Below are 12,207 nucleotides of genomic sequence, written 5' to 3'. Positions count from 1 at the left end.
ATTTCCTCCTTCATAAAAAGTGCCAGTGCCGCTCATTGGCCCCATTAAGTGGTTTGACACAGAACACACCTCTGGGATGGTGATCATCATCTTTATGTTTTTATTTTATAATGGCACAATTTTTCCTGATTTGGATCAAAGTTCTATCTGATCCATTTCTTTAGGCTCTTCTACTTCTTTCCTCTCTGCAAGGAGTTTTTCCAGCAGACAAAGAAAACCTTTTCAGGAAAGCTTAACTTAGACTCAATGATTAGGCATCCTTCTTCATGTGGTTGACAATATATTGCTATACTTTCATTGTGTACACATTTTGTATCTCTGTGCTTGACATTCCGACCTGGATTAGGAGTGAGGATTATGGTTTCCTGTTCAATATCAGATATTAGCTCCTGGAAGCCACAGAATGCTTCAACCAGCCGTAAGTTCCTATATATGAAAAGGTCTTCTCATCTTCAAGTAAAACAGTATGGCCATTTTGATCTAGCACAGAAATAATCCTGGCTTTAATCCTGATTTGTGGTCTCCTTTTTCATGGAATGTTATCTTCTGGCTGTCTTTCATGCCTTTGTCAGTATGAACTTCTAAAATCTTCTTCTCCCAGACTATCTTTCTTCTATTGCAGTTTTTAGATCTGTCATTAGGTCTGATCTGTTCTCCATGATTCTGCCACTCCATGTATATAGACCTAATTTACTGAGCCATTTCTGGTCCCATCTGATGAATCCTTACTTGCATGTCAGTACTTCTGAATTTCTGACAAAATTCTCCTGCTCCTTTCTTACCACTTCCACCTTCACATTTGTCACAAATAACTTTCTTTTGTCTAGACAGTCTTCTTATTGCATTATCATGTAAGTCTTCCATGATTGTTGAGAGCCTACACATACCATTTTTACCACTTTAATGCTCTTTTCTCTTAGAATCTTTCCTTATCCTCCAAAGAACATACCAAGGATGTCTATCCAGGAGCCAAAAGCTGCTTGCTCCATCTTCTTGAAGTACTTGTTCTCCTACCTACTGTGTCACAGAACCCCCTTTCCCTTTGCATTAGAATCAGCAAGAAAGTCATCAGTTTGAGAAATCTGTTTAGATTTTATGCCCTCATCTGAATTCTTAGCAAGGTAGTGCTTCAAGGTTAGCTTCCTATAAGCTTTCTCACATCTTCCTGGATGACACTGGGCTTGACACCTTCCATACACTCTAGTAAGTAGTTTCTTTCACCGTTATTTTAATTGTCAGTGAGGAGGCTGGTACCAGAGAGAAAGTATAGCAGGACACAGCTTGAGCAGGTACTCAGTGTTCCTCAGCTGTTCGCTGAGCATTCAGGAAATTTCAGCCATAAATGATTTTAAGAGTGATAAGGGTATTACAGATTAATAAGGAAATATTTTTAGATGTAGAGATAAATGTGGAAATGTTGATATAGAAAGTGTCATGATGGCTGGAACTCACGTTTTAAAAGTTTATAAAAATGAACACACAAAAAGAAAGCAGGCAAAATAAAATATTGAATCTTAATTTAGGAGTTCCATTAACAATTTCTCATTGTATCACTATGTAGTTTTTATAATATTTGAAAAATTAGTAATAAACAATTAAACAAGCAGAGGACTTCCTTATCTGGCCTCGGTGGGAGGAGATGTACTTTGTCCTGTGGAGGCTTGATGACACAGAGAAGAAGGATGCTAGAGGGGTGAGGTGGAGTGGGTGGGTGGGTGGGTGGACGAAGGAGCACCTTCTTAGAGATGAAAGGGAGAGGGGATGGGGTGGGGGAATCATGGAGGAGGACCTGGAAGGGAGAAAATATTTGAAATGTAAATAAATAAAATAATTTTTAAAAAGCCCTTTAAGAGAAAATGCATATATTAGTATCTTTTGAAAAATTAATTTTGTATAAAAATCACTAAACATTTTACAAGGTGAAGGTTTGTCAGTCTCTTCATTTAAGACTCAGATTAAGATTTTAGCTTACTTTAAACAAGATGCACCAAGATGCATTTGATGAGTGATTCTTAAGGATTTAATATGAGTTTCATATGAGTTTTATGACTCCTAGGTAGGCTTCAAAGTAAGTTTTTATTAAATGATTAAAAGTACACAAAATGTAGTTCAAGATGGCCATCAAATTTAGAAAACATGTATTGGCATTTGAATACTTTTCTTGTGAACTTAGCTTCTTACAATCGATTTGAAATACAATTAGAAACAGATAAAATACTTGTAAATTTAAAAGTGTATGGGATAAACAGAAGGTTCAGCAGTAAAGAACAGACACTGCTTTTACAGAAGACCCCACTTTTGTTGTCAGCACTCAAAATGAAAGCACACGACTGCCTGTGATTCCAACTCCTGGGAAAGTGATGCACGCTTCTTGCCTCCATGGGCACCAGCTACACTCACATGCTGGGTGTGCACACACAACAATTATCTTACAAATCCTTAACATGTGCTATTGCTATTTTGGTGGGTAGACATTTACTTCTTTATTAATTGAATATGCACCACAGATCAAAGTACATTTATGCTCAGCAGGTTTCTTAAGTTTATTAAACTAATGTTTTTATAGTGACACAGAGAGATCTAGCTGTTTTCTATTTATATTGCTAGTTTGAAAAAACCTTCACTTAGATATTGATTTTAATGTTAAAAATTTAATTAAATTCACATGGGCATATGCTTTAGTATTATTAACATCCAAAGTGTTTCTTAAATCTCATCAATTGGATCAAGAAAAATCAAATAATTATTGGATATTTTCTTTGAAGCATCAAATGACCCTGTTTTAACTGTCATCTTTTAATTCTCTGATTAGTTCTTCACTAATGGAACAAACACATTAAGTACTGTGGCATTATTTTTCCCTAAAGTACTAGAAAATTTGGAACAAAAGAAGATTAATTATATCAGGTATTTTGTCTAAAAACCATGCTTCACAGAATCATGTATAAACATACCTTCTGAAACTGAACATTTTCCTTGGGGAGATTGTTTATAAAGTAAGTGCTCACATTTCAAGGTAATACTCACGCTTTCTTAGACTAATTGCATTTTTTCATTTTTTGAGGTTATGATTCTATCATTTCTTCCTTTTATTTTCTCCCTCTAACCTTTCCATGCACCCTACCATCTTTTGTCTCATTTAATTATTTAATTCATGGCTATATATATATATATATATATATGTATATATATATATGTATATATATATAAAACATTTATAAAATATATATTTCTAAATATATAAGTGCAACTTGCTCAGTCTGCATAATGGTATAATGGTACTTATCTGCATCTATTTCAGAGATGACCTTTGGTATTTGGATAATCACTTGGTGTGCTCTTCCACTTTCAATATTCCTTATATGCCTATTGTACTTTGTGTAGGATTGAGGCCTCATGGGCTTTACCCCATCTATTGTGCTATGTCTATTGTTGTTGTCTTTGTTAAGCTAATGTTTAAGTAGTCATGTTGGCAAGAGTTACTAGGTGTCACTACTGCCATTTCTAGGAGACACAATTTAACAGTACACTCCCTGATGCCCTGGCTCTTACTGAACCCTCTTCTGAGCCATAGGTACAGGAGTTATTTTGTAGATAGGTCCATTAAGAACTGTACTCTTGCAACTCTGCATTTTCACTGATTGTAGTTTTCTGCAATGATCTCCATCTGTTGTAAAATGTTTTCTTGATGAAAGATGAAGACTACATTTATGCTTGGGTACAATGACAAATGTTTTGAATGTAGTTAGAGAATATACTGGTTTAGTACATCAGTAGTTGCAGGGTCTCCTCTGAGACCCATGACTTCACTAGCCCAGGGCAGTTGGCTAGCTTTCTAGTACCAGGCATGATTTTCTTCATGTTGAATGAGGCCACTTAGAGAGCTGTTTATTGCTGCCAAGATGTGCATGACACTATAGAACCCTTAGGGTTATCATGCTTTGTTGTTCATTGTTGTGATCCATAGGCATTCTAACTGCCTATGGTTGTTGGTTGCTTTTCTCTTTTGGAAGCTTGTACAGTGACTTCTCATACCGTGAAAGTTAGTCCTTAGTCTTTCAAGTTAGATCAAGATCTGGGGCCTCTGATTCCTGTACTCAAAGCACAATGGTGCCTTTAGCAATATGCACTTCCATTCTGCCTTTGGAGGGGGGATGTAACCAAGGTCAACAGCTTTTTTGCAAGCCTCCAACTTGTACCATTGATGACAATGTTGGTTTGTGATTTGTTGCGGGAAATATTAAAAAAGTGAACCTGCCAACTCTCCACGGGGTCAGACCATGCTCCTGAGCTCTTGCCCCTGTGCTAGGTGATCTCACTTGCACATTCTCTTGGCCCACCAACTCTCTGCTCCCCCCACCCCCCACAGGCCACAGGGCTCCCACTGGGCCATCTCTAGGGCAGGGGTCCTGAGTTCCACAACATGCCCACGTCAGCCACAGTCAGTCATCTCAAAACATAATTACCCAGTAGAATGAAGACTCTTAACCTTGTAGTTAACCAATTAGATTTATGAATCCATAAAATCACAATTTACAAGATACCAATACAATACTTTCAGAGCCAATTGATAATGATAAAGCTTTAACCCAACTATTCTAACATTTTGATAACACCATGTTGCCCTCCATTCTGGTTCTCTGTCCTCTTCTGACCTCTCTGTCTCTCTTTCTCTCCCTGCAACTCTTAGCTCTGTTTCCCTTTTCCCTGTCCAATCACAGACCTCCTCTGCATTAATGTAATTGGACAGGGAAAATCCTGTGACAGTGAATTTCTTTCTTAGATGCTGGACCAAGCCAAATATACTTAGACATAGGAGGTTCATAAGGATAAAGTGGGAACATTTTTGAGAGCAGGAGAACAGTGGAATAAGATAAGGAGAGACAAACATTCAACTGAGATGGTCACTGAGTGGAAGTCATCTTTACTCAAATCTTTTCTCAAATGCTTTCTCAGACTGACTCCTGATGACAGTTTTCTGTCATCTGAGAGTTGAAAATTATGCATCCTTATTCCCATGTATATACAATTAGTTATTTTTAAAATGTTCTGATTTCTCTACTACTGATATAGATATTAACAGAATAAGGAGAATGCAGAATATTTTCTCTATATTCTAATCATTCTTTATGCCCTACCCTATTCCCAAAACATATTTTGTAACTGTAACTCATTTAATTCATCTTTTGGGCATCTATTGAGCTTAATAATTAAGAGTTGATCTTGTTCAGACTGCTTTTATGTGAGAAAAATCATTGCCAAGGACTTTCTCTTGCAGGATTTCATAGATATGTGCTAGTACCTTACATAGAAAAGTGGAATAGCATTGATGAAAGGAATAGGAGCTATGAATTTGCATCAAAGCTATGTCACCTGGGAAAATTCATTTCCCTTTTCAGAAAGTTGTGTTTCTGATATGTGAACTAAGGAATAATTCAAACCTGTGACACCAATCCCAATATGAGTAACAATTCCATAGTTTTCTAGGATTGTAGAAAGATTATATTTTATATTATGCAACATCCTCAACAAGGATTGAGATGATGTGTGAAAGTCAAACATGTTAATATTTCACTAGCAAAATGTATGGAAATCAACATCAAATTAGATAAAGGCTATAAAAAGTTTACTTCCAGATCAGGTCAGATTTTTGTCTTTCAGAAGAAAGGACAGTCATTGGGTTTGCAGTCTTAATAAGATATCACCTGCCTTGTGAAGAGAAGTAAAAGAATGAGTCCAGGTAGACAGTAAAGGAGGTTGTGTTTGTGAGATGAGAATGAACTTGGAATATGTGGAAGAAAAAAGCAGACAGGGAGGGCAGCTGAAGGGCATTTGCAGGGTGTACAGTCATCTGAGGGACTTATGGTCAGATCACAGGTCCTCCTGGCCTACCTTAGGAAATAGTCTTTCACGATAAACACAGAAAAAAATATTTTTGCAGTCTTCAGGCAGAAGAGTAACAACTCGAACTAACTGTGAATGTGTTTGCTGACTGTTATGCAAAGAATGTTGATGAAAATAGAGAGGCCCAGGAAGTGAGCAGAAAATCAGGATCTAGAGCTGGCGCAGTCTCATGAACAACAAGTAAAATTTGAGGAAGGTGTCACCAACTGTGCTAAAAACTGATGAAGAGCTGAAGAAAATGAAAATCAGGAAATGCAACAGCACTTGGCCATGCTTACCTCAGATAGTCTCAGTGGAGAAATGAAGGCCAAAAGCCTTCTTGGTGCGAGTTGAAGAAAGGAAGTTAAGCTGTAAGAGAGAAGAGCATGAGTACTGGACCCATGGCTGGAGATGTGGGTCAAGCAGCCGGGAAGTGCTGTGATCTCAAGTGCAGGGCATGTAGTGTAGGTCATGGGTGAGAGCTAGTTCGAAAGCCGGTCAGAGGGGGCAGAGGATAGAAGAATATCAGGGCCTGATATAAAATACTGTGGTCAACCACAGGTGATAGACTCCAGACCCAGTTGATGCTGCTAGGCCTGCCAATAATAATTCATGTCAGCTCGAAAGTCTGCTTCAGGCTTTCTCTTGCAAATGGAACTGGGGTTGTGCTAATTAAAAACATTTGGGAAAATGTCATTGTCTGAATACAAATGCTTCCCAGCTCATCAATCCCGTCAGGTCACCTCTTCCCTTGGCCAGGTTTTAATCTGAGGTAATTTATCTGTTACTTAAAAATCCCCAAACATAACTTAAACCTGGCTGTTTTGGTTTGTTTGTTTGTTTGGTTTTGGTTTTTTTTTCTTGCCTTGCTCGTGTTTTCAAAGTTCATCCTTATGAAATTAAAATAATCTGACACTTTTCGAAGTTTACCAGCAGACTCCAGGTTTCTTTCTCTGGGAGAGATTCTGAATTGAAGGCATTCGGCTCTCCTTGTGCTTGATATAAAACAGGACAATGGCACATCTTAGACAACTGTTTGCCTAGCAGGATGAGTCATTGTCATTGGCCAAGTATTTCCCCATGGAAGACTGTGGGGAGTTTGCCAGTGAGGCAGCATGCTGGCTTTGCCCTTCCAAGGATTTTTGTTTATTTGGAGAGATGACTATCATTTCCACCACGTGTCAGGTATTTAGCTGAGCATGCTCTCCACATCACTCTACTCAGCCTTATCTGTGAAGCACATTCTCTTAGTATTTTCCTTCACAGATAAGGAGACAGGATCATGGCGCTAAAATAGCTTGCCTCCAAACACAATATTAGGCAGTATTAGAGCCCAAATTCTGGGATATCGCTGTTTGACAGAAATGTTGGCAGTGAATGAAATGTGCTGTGTCTGGATTACCCAGCAAGTCATTAACCACATGCAACTGTTGAATAGGATAAATGTTGCTATGTAAGTGAGGAACTGTGTCTTGAATTTTAATTAAATTGTTAGGAATGCATCCCTGGAGTGTTGAATGTAATCTATACTCCTTAGCATACATGGTAACCAAAGGAAATTATGACAAAAAGAAACACCTGAAGCTGAGAAATCATTTAGTGACTCTGACAGAGGCTCTCAACCTTCCTAATTCTGTGATCCTTTAATACAATTCCTCATTTGTCATGAACCCCAAGCATAAAATTATTTTGTTGATACTTCACAATTGTAATTTGGCTACTGTTATGAATCATAATGCAAATATCTGATATGTGATCCCTGTGAAAGAGCTGCATGTCCTCCAGGGGGGGTTGTGACCCACAGACTGGGAACAGCTGGACTATGGTGGTTAGCTTAGCAGTTGTTATCCACCATCAACCAGGATATTAAACCCGTAGAAAGTTGTGTAGTGCCTAAGCAGCTGTTGATACTTCCTGCTAACTAGTGCTCAGGGCTGGAATCATTTTCTTAACTCCTCTGTCAGTTCCTAGGCCTTAGCTTTTATTAGAGGCCCAAAGAATGTCAAGTGTCCATCATTGCTGAATTCTATTTTCTATAGTGTCTGGAGCATTTTCTCCAGGCTCTCCAAGTGCTGTATAACACAGCCTACATGCTAGATATTGTACTTGCTTCTTTTTACCACAGAGGGCCAGAATTTTAAATGATGTAGCTCTTAACTCAGTGCATGATCCTTTCTGTGATTTAGAAAGCTGCGAAGGGTCAGTAGCCTCCTTCCTCTAATCCTCTTACTCCAATTCATTTTATTTCATGCTCGCCTTTCACATTCTCACTCAGAACCTACATATTCATATTCTGCTTAGTAACTTGCACCCAGATTATTCTTCCTGTCTGAATATGGGGTCAATATTTCTCTACTAGAATTCCTTGAGGATATATATATATATATATATATATATATATATATACATATATGTATATATATATATATAGTTTGTACGTATTGTTTGTATATACATACACACACATATACAAACTATACATACAAACTTAGTAGTATCTTAACACTTGTTCATTTATGAAGAAATATGAGAAAAACCAAGGCAGCTCATTTCCCTATCATTTGCCTTTACGTTCTTTCTACTCCTGAAATGTTCCTTGTGCCATACAGGGATGGAGCACATGTCTTACTTAGGGTTGAACACTTATACATTACTTATTCCATTCACTACTAGACTTATTTTATGCTGATTTCAATGTGATAATTTTGAGATAGGTCTAGTGAAGATGAGCAGTCTACTCTAGGTATTCCAACAGCATCGACTCCAAACCCTAAACAATAGAATCTTTTCTGCACTGGGCAACAGTAGCTTTTTAAAATTAATTACTTGACAATTTCATACATGTATACAATGAATTGTGGTTAATATTTATCTCCACTCTCCCCATCTCTTTGTGATCCTCTTATCCTTATTATGGTTCCCTTTCCTAAATTTATAACTTTGGAATGTTTTTATGTCCCATTTAGTTTAACAGGCTCTTCTTGGTGACAATTGGTTTGGGACTGTATATTGAAGATTGGTGGGGCAATCAGTGGGTACTTGGCTGAACACAACAAATCACCCTTTTCTTGAATCCATCTGTACCAAATAGTTCAGCAGCAAGGTATAGGGTCCCTTTGTCTTTTTCTCCATGTATGCTTCACTGTTGACATGCTCATTTTTGACTCAGTGCAGGTGTCTTCACCTGCTGTGAGTTTATGATTTCAGTTGTGCCCTATCCAGAACATGATAAGCCTTTCCCTTATTATCCAATTTTTATATTTTTCCTTCTTCAGAAATGTTCCTAGTGCCATACAAGGATTACACACATGTCTTATTTAAGGCTGAGCCCTTATCATTACTTATTCTTATTGTCTTGTGAAATCAGGATTCTGAATTTCTCTCCTTCCACTGGCAATAGAGGCTTCTCTGATTAAGGCTCACTATCTAATTGTCTATGAGTATAAACATAAATATTTCAAAGGGAGTTTGATGCTTTATCAGTTTGTCTAAACTAATATAAAATCAGTTCTCTCCTAGGGTCTATGACCTCCTTTGCTATGGCTTTTTTGACCAGGTTTACAGAAACCAATTGTTCAGTATCTCCAAAATAGTAGTGCCACTACCACACAAATGGGCACATCTTGTCTAGTAGGTTAGTCTTGTAGTTTGTAGGATTCACAGCTGGATAACATCACTGGTTGATGCCATTTTTATATTTTGTACGACAGAATTTTCCTAGAGAGACAATGCACATGTCTACTCACCCCAGAGAAGGAACCCATGAGAGACCAAAGTAAAAATTGCACCAATATCCAGTGTGGTGAATCAACGAGTTTTTTTTTTAATTGTGATTAATAACAGAAGAGTGCATGAAGTGCTACTTACAAAGAGCAGGGATAACTCAGAGCAGTTTCATCATCAGACAGCCCACCCCAACAAGGATGACCACTCCAGAAAACTAAAATGCTTGAAGTCACTGTAGAGTCAGAACATCTTTCTCTCTGTATTTGATTAGTCTGAGTCTCCATCCACACTAACTGATCACTCCCTTTTAGACTGTTGGTAGGGGACAGCAATAATTTTTCAAGTTTTTATCTTTTACCCTTTTGTTTATCTCCGATTTACTACCTGTCTTAGTTAGGATTTCATTGCTGTGAGGAGACACCATGACTGAGGCAACTCTTATAAAGGCAAACGTTTTACCAGGGGCTGGCTTACAGTTCCAGAGGTTCAGTCTATAATTGTCACGGTTGGAAGTATGGAAGGGTGGAACTAGGAGGAGAGGAGAGAAGGGGGCTGTGTTTGGGATGTAAAGTAAATAAACAAATTAATTAATTAATGAAAAAAGCATCAGACTCACTTGTGTAAACACTCAGGAATCTCATAAAAACGCTAAAATTTAAGCTATAATATATACACAGAATATCTGGTTCAAGCATGTGTAGGTCCTGTGGATGCTGCCTCAGTGTCTTTAAGTTCATATGAACGTTGATCATGTTGATTTAGAGGGCCTTGTTTCCTTGGTGTTCTCCATACCCTCTGGGTCTTACACTCTTTTTGCATCTTTTTTCTTAGGGTTCCCTGAGCCTTGGTGTGTGTGTGGGGATATTGATGGACACATCCTGTGTAGGGCTGAAACTTTCAAAGTCTCTCACTTCTTATATATTGCCTGGCTGTGAGTTTCTGTATTTATTCCTATCTGCTACAGGAGGAAGCAGGAGGAAGCTTCTTTGATAGTGACTGAGCAAGGCACTGATCTATGAGTATAGCATAAACTAGGTTAGATTCGTTCCCTCCCTGGTTCTTCAATCATAACTTCATTATAATTGCTTGTTAAATTATCTATCTTCTTCATTGGGTATAGGTATAAATAAAAATCTTAACAGGCATATCTTTAGCTTAGTTATACATAGTAGATGGTCAATAAATATCTGTTGAGTGAATACCTGTTTTATATATGTCTTCTCTCCTAGACTCCAAATTCTGAGGACAGGAGTTTTATTTCCATTTTGGGGCCCTTGTTTATCACAGACCCTGGCTGAGTAATTTTTATTGGTTATTTTATTTATTTACATTTCAAATGTTATCTCCCTTCCTGGTTTCTCCTTCACAAAACCCCTATCCCATCCTCTTCCCCCTGCTTCTATGAGGGTGCTCTCCCACCCATGTACCCACTCCTGCCTCACCACCCTAGCATTTCCCTACACTGAGGCATGGAACTTACACAAGACCAAGGGTCTCCTGTCCCATTGATGCCAGATAAGGCCATCCTCAGTTACATATGTGGCTGGAGCTATGGGTACTCTTTGGTTGGTGGTTTATTCTTTGGGAGCTCTGGGGGTCTGGTTGGTTGATGTTGTTGTTCTTCCTATGGGGTTGAAAACCCTTTCAGAACCTTCAGTTCTTCCCATAACTCCTCCATTGGGGTCCCTGTGCTCAGTCCAATGGTTGGCAGCAAGTATCCACATCTGTATTGGTCAGATTCTGGCAGAGCCTCTCAAGAGACAGCTATATCAGGCTCCTGTCAGCAAGCACGTTTTGGCATCAGCAGTATGGCTGAGAAGCACCTAAAGAAATGTTCAACATCCTTAGTCATCAGGGAAATGCAAATCGAAATGACCCTGAGATTCAATTCCACCTCACACCAGTCAGAATGGCTAAAATCAAAAACTCAGATAACAGCAGATGCTGTCAAGGATGTGAAGAAAGAGGAATACTCCTCCATTGTCAGTGGGATTGCAAACTGGTACAACCAATCTGGCAATCATTTTGGTGGTTCCTCAGAAAACTGGAAATAGTACTACCTAAGGACCCAACTATACCATTCCTGGGCATATACCCAGAAGATGTTCCAACATGTAATAAGGACACATGCTCCACTATGTTCATAGCAGCCTTATTTATAATAGCTAGAAGCTGGAAACCATCCAGATGTCCTTCAACAGAGGAATGGGTACAGAGAATGTGGTACATTTACATAATGGAGTACTACTCAGCTATTAAAAATGAGTTCATGAAATTCACAGGCAAATGGATGGAACTAGAAAATATCATCCTGAGTAAGGTAACACAGTTACAAAAGAACACACATGTTATATACTCAATTATAAGTGGATATTAGGTAAAACGCTCTTAATATCCACAATACAACTCAGAGACCACATGAAGCTCAAGAAGAAGGAAGACCAAAGTGTGGATGTTTCAGTCCTTCTTAGAAGGAGGAATGAAATAATCACAGAAGATAGAGGGAGGGAAGGGTCGGGAGGGAGAGAGAAGGGGAAGGGAAAAAGTGGGGCAGGGTCAGGTGTAGGAGAAGATGGGGAGATATACAGTGGGTAAGGA

At 38.5% G+C, this 12,207-nt stretch overlaps 1 pseudogene; it reads right to left on the bottom strand.

Annotated features, from left to right (window-relative positions):
• Positions 1 to 10: 10 nt before the first annotated feature.
• LOC116101706 overlaps positions 11 to 12,207 on the bottom strand; it is a 139,216-nt pseudogene continuing 127,019 nt past the window's right edge.

Source organism: Mastomys coucha, chromosome X (genome assembly GCF_008632895.1).
Source record: "Mastomys coucha isolate ucsf_1 chromosome X, UCSF_Mcou_1, whole genome shotgun sequence".
NCBI lineage: Eukaryota > Metazoa > Chordata > Mammalia > Rodentia > Muridae > Mastomys > Mastomys coucha.
The sequence above is the reverse complement of the archived record's forward strand: the minus strand, read 5'-3'. Positions and strand labels throughout refer to the sequence as shown.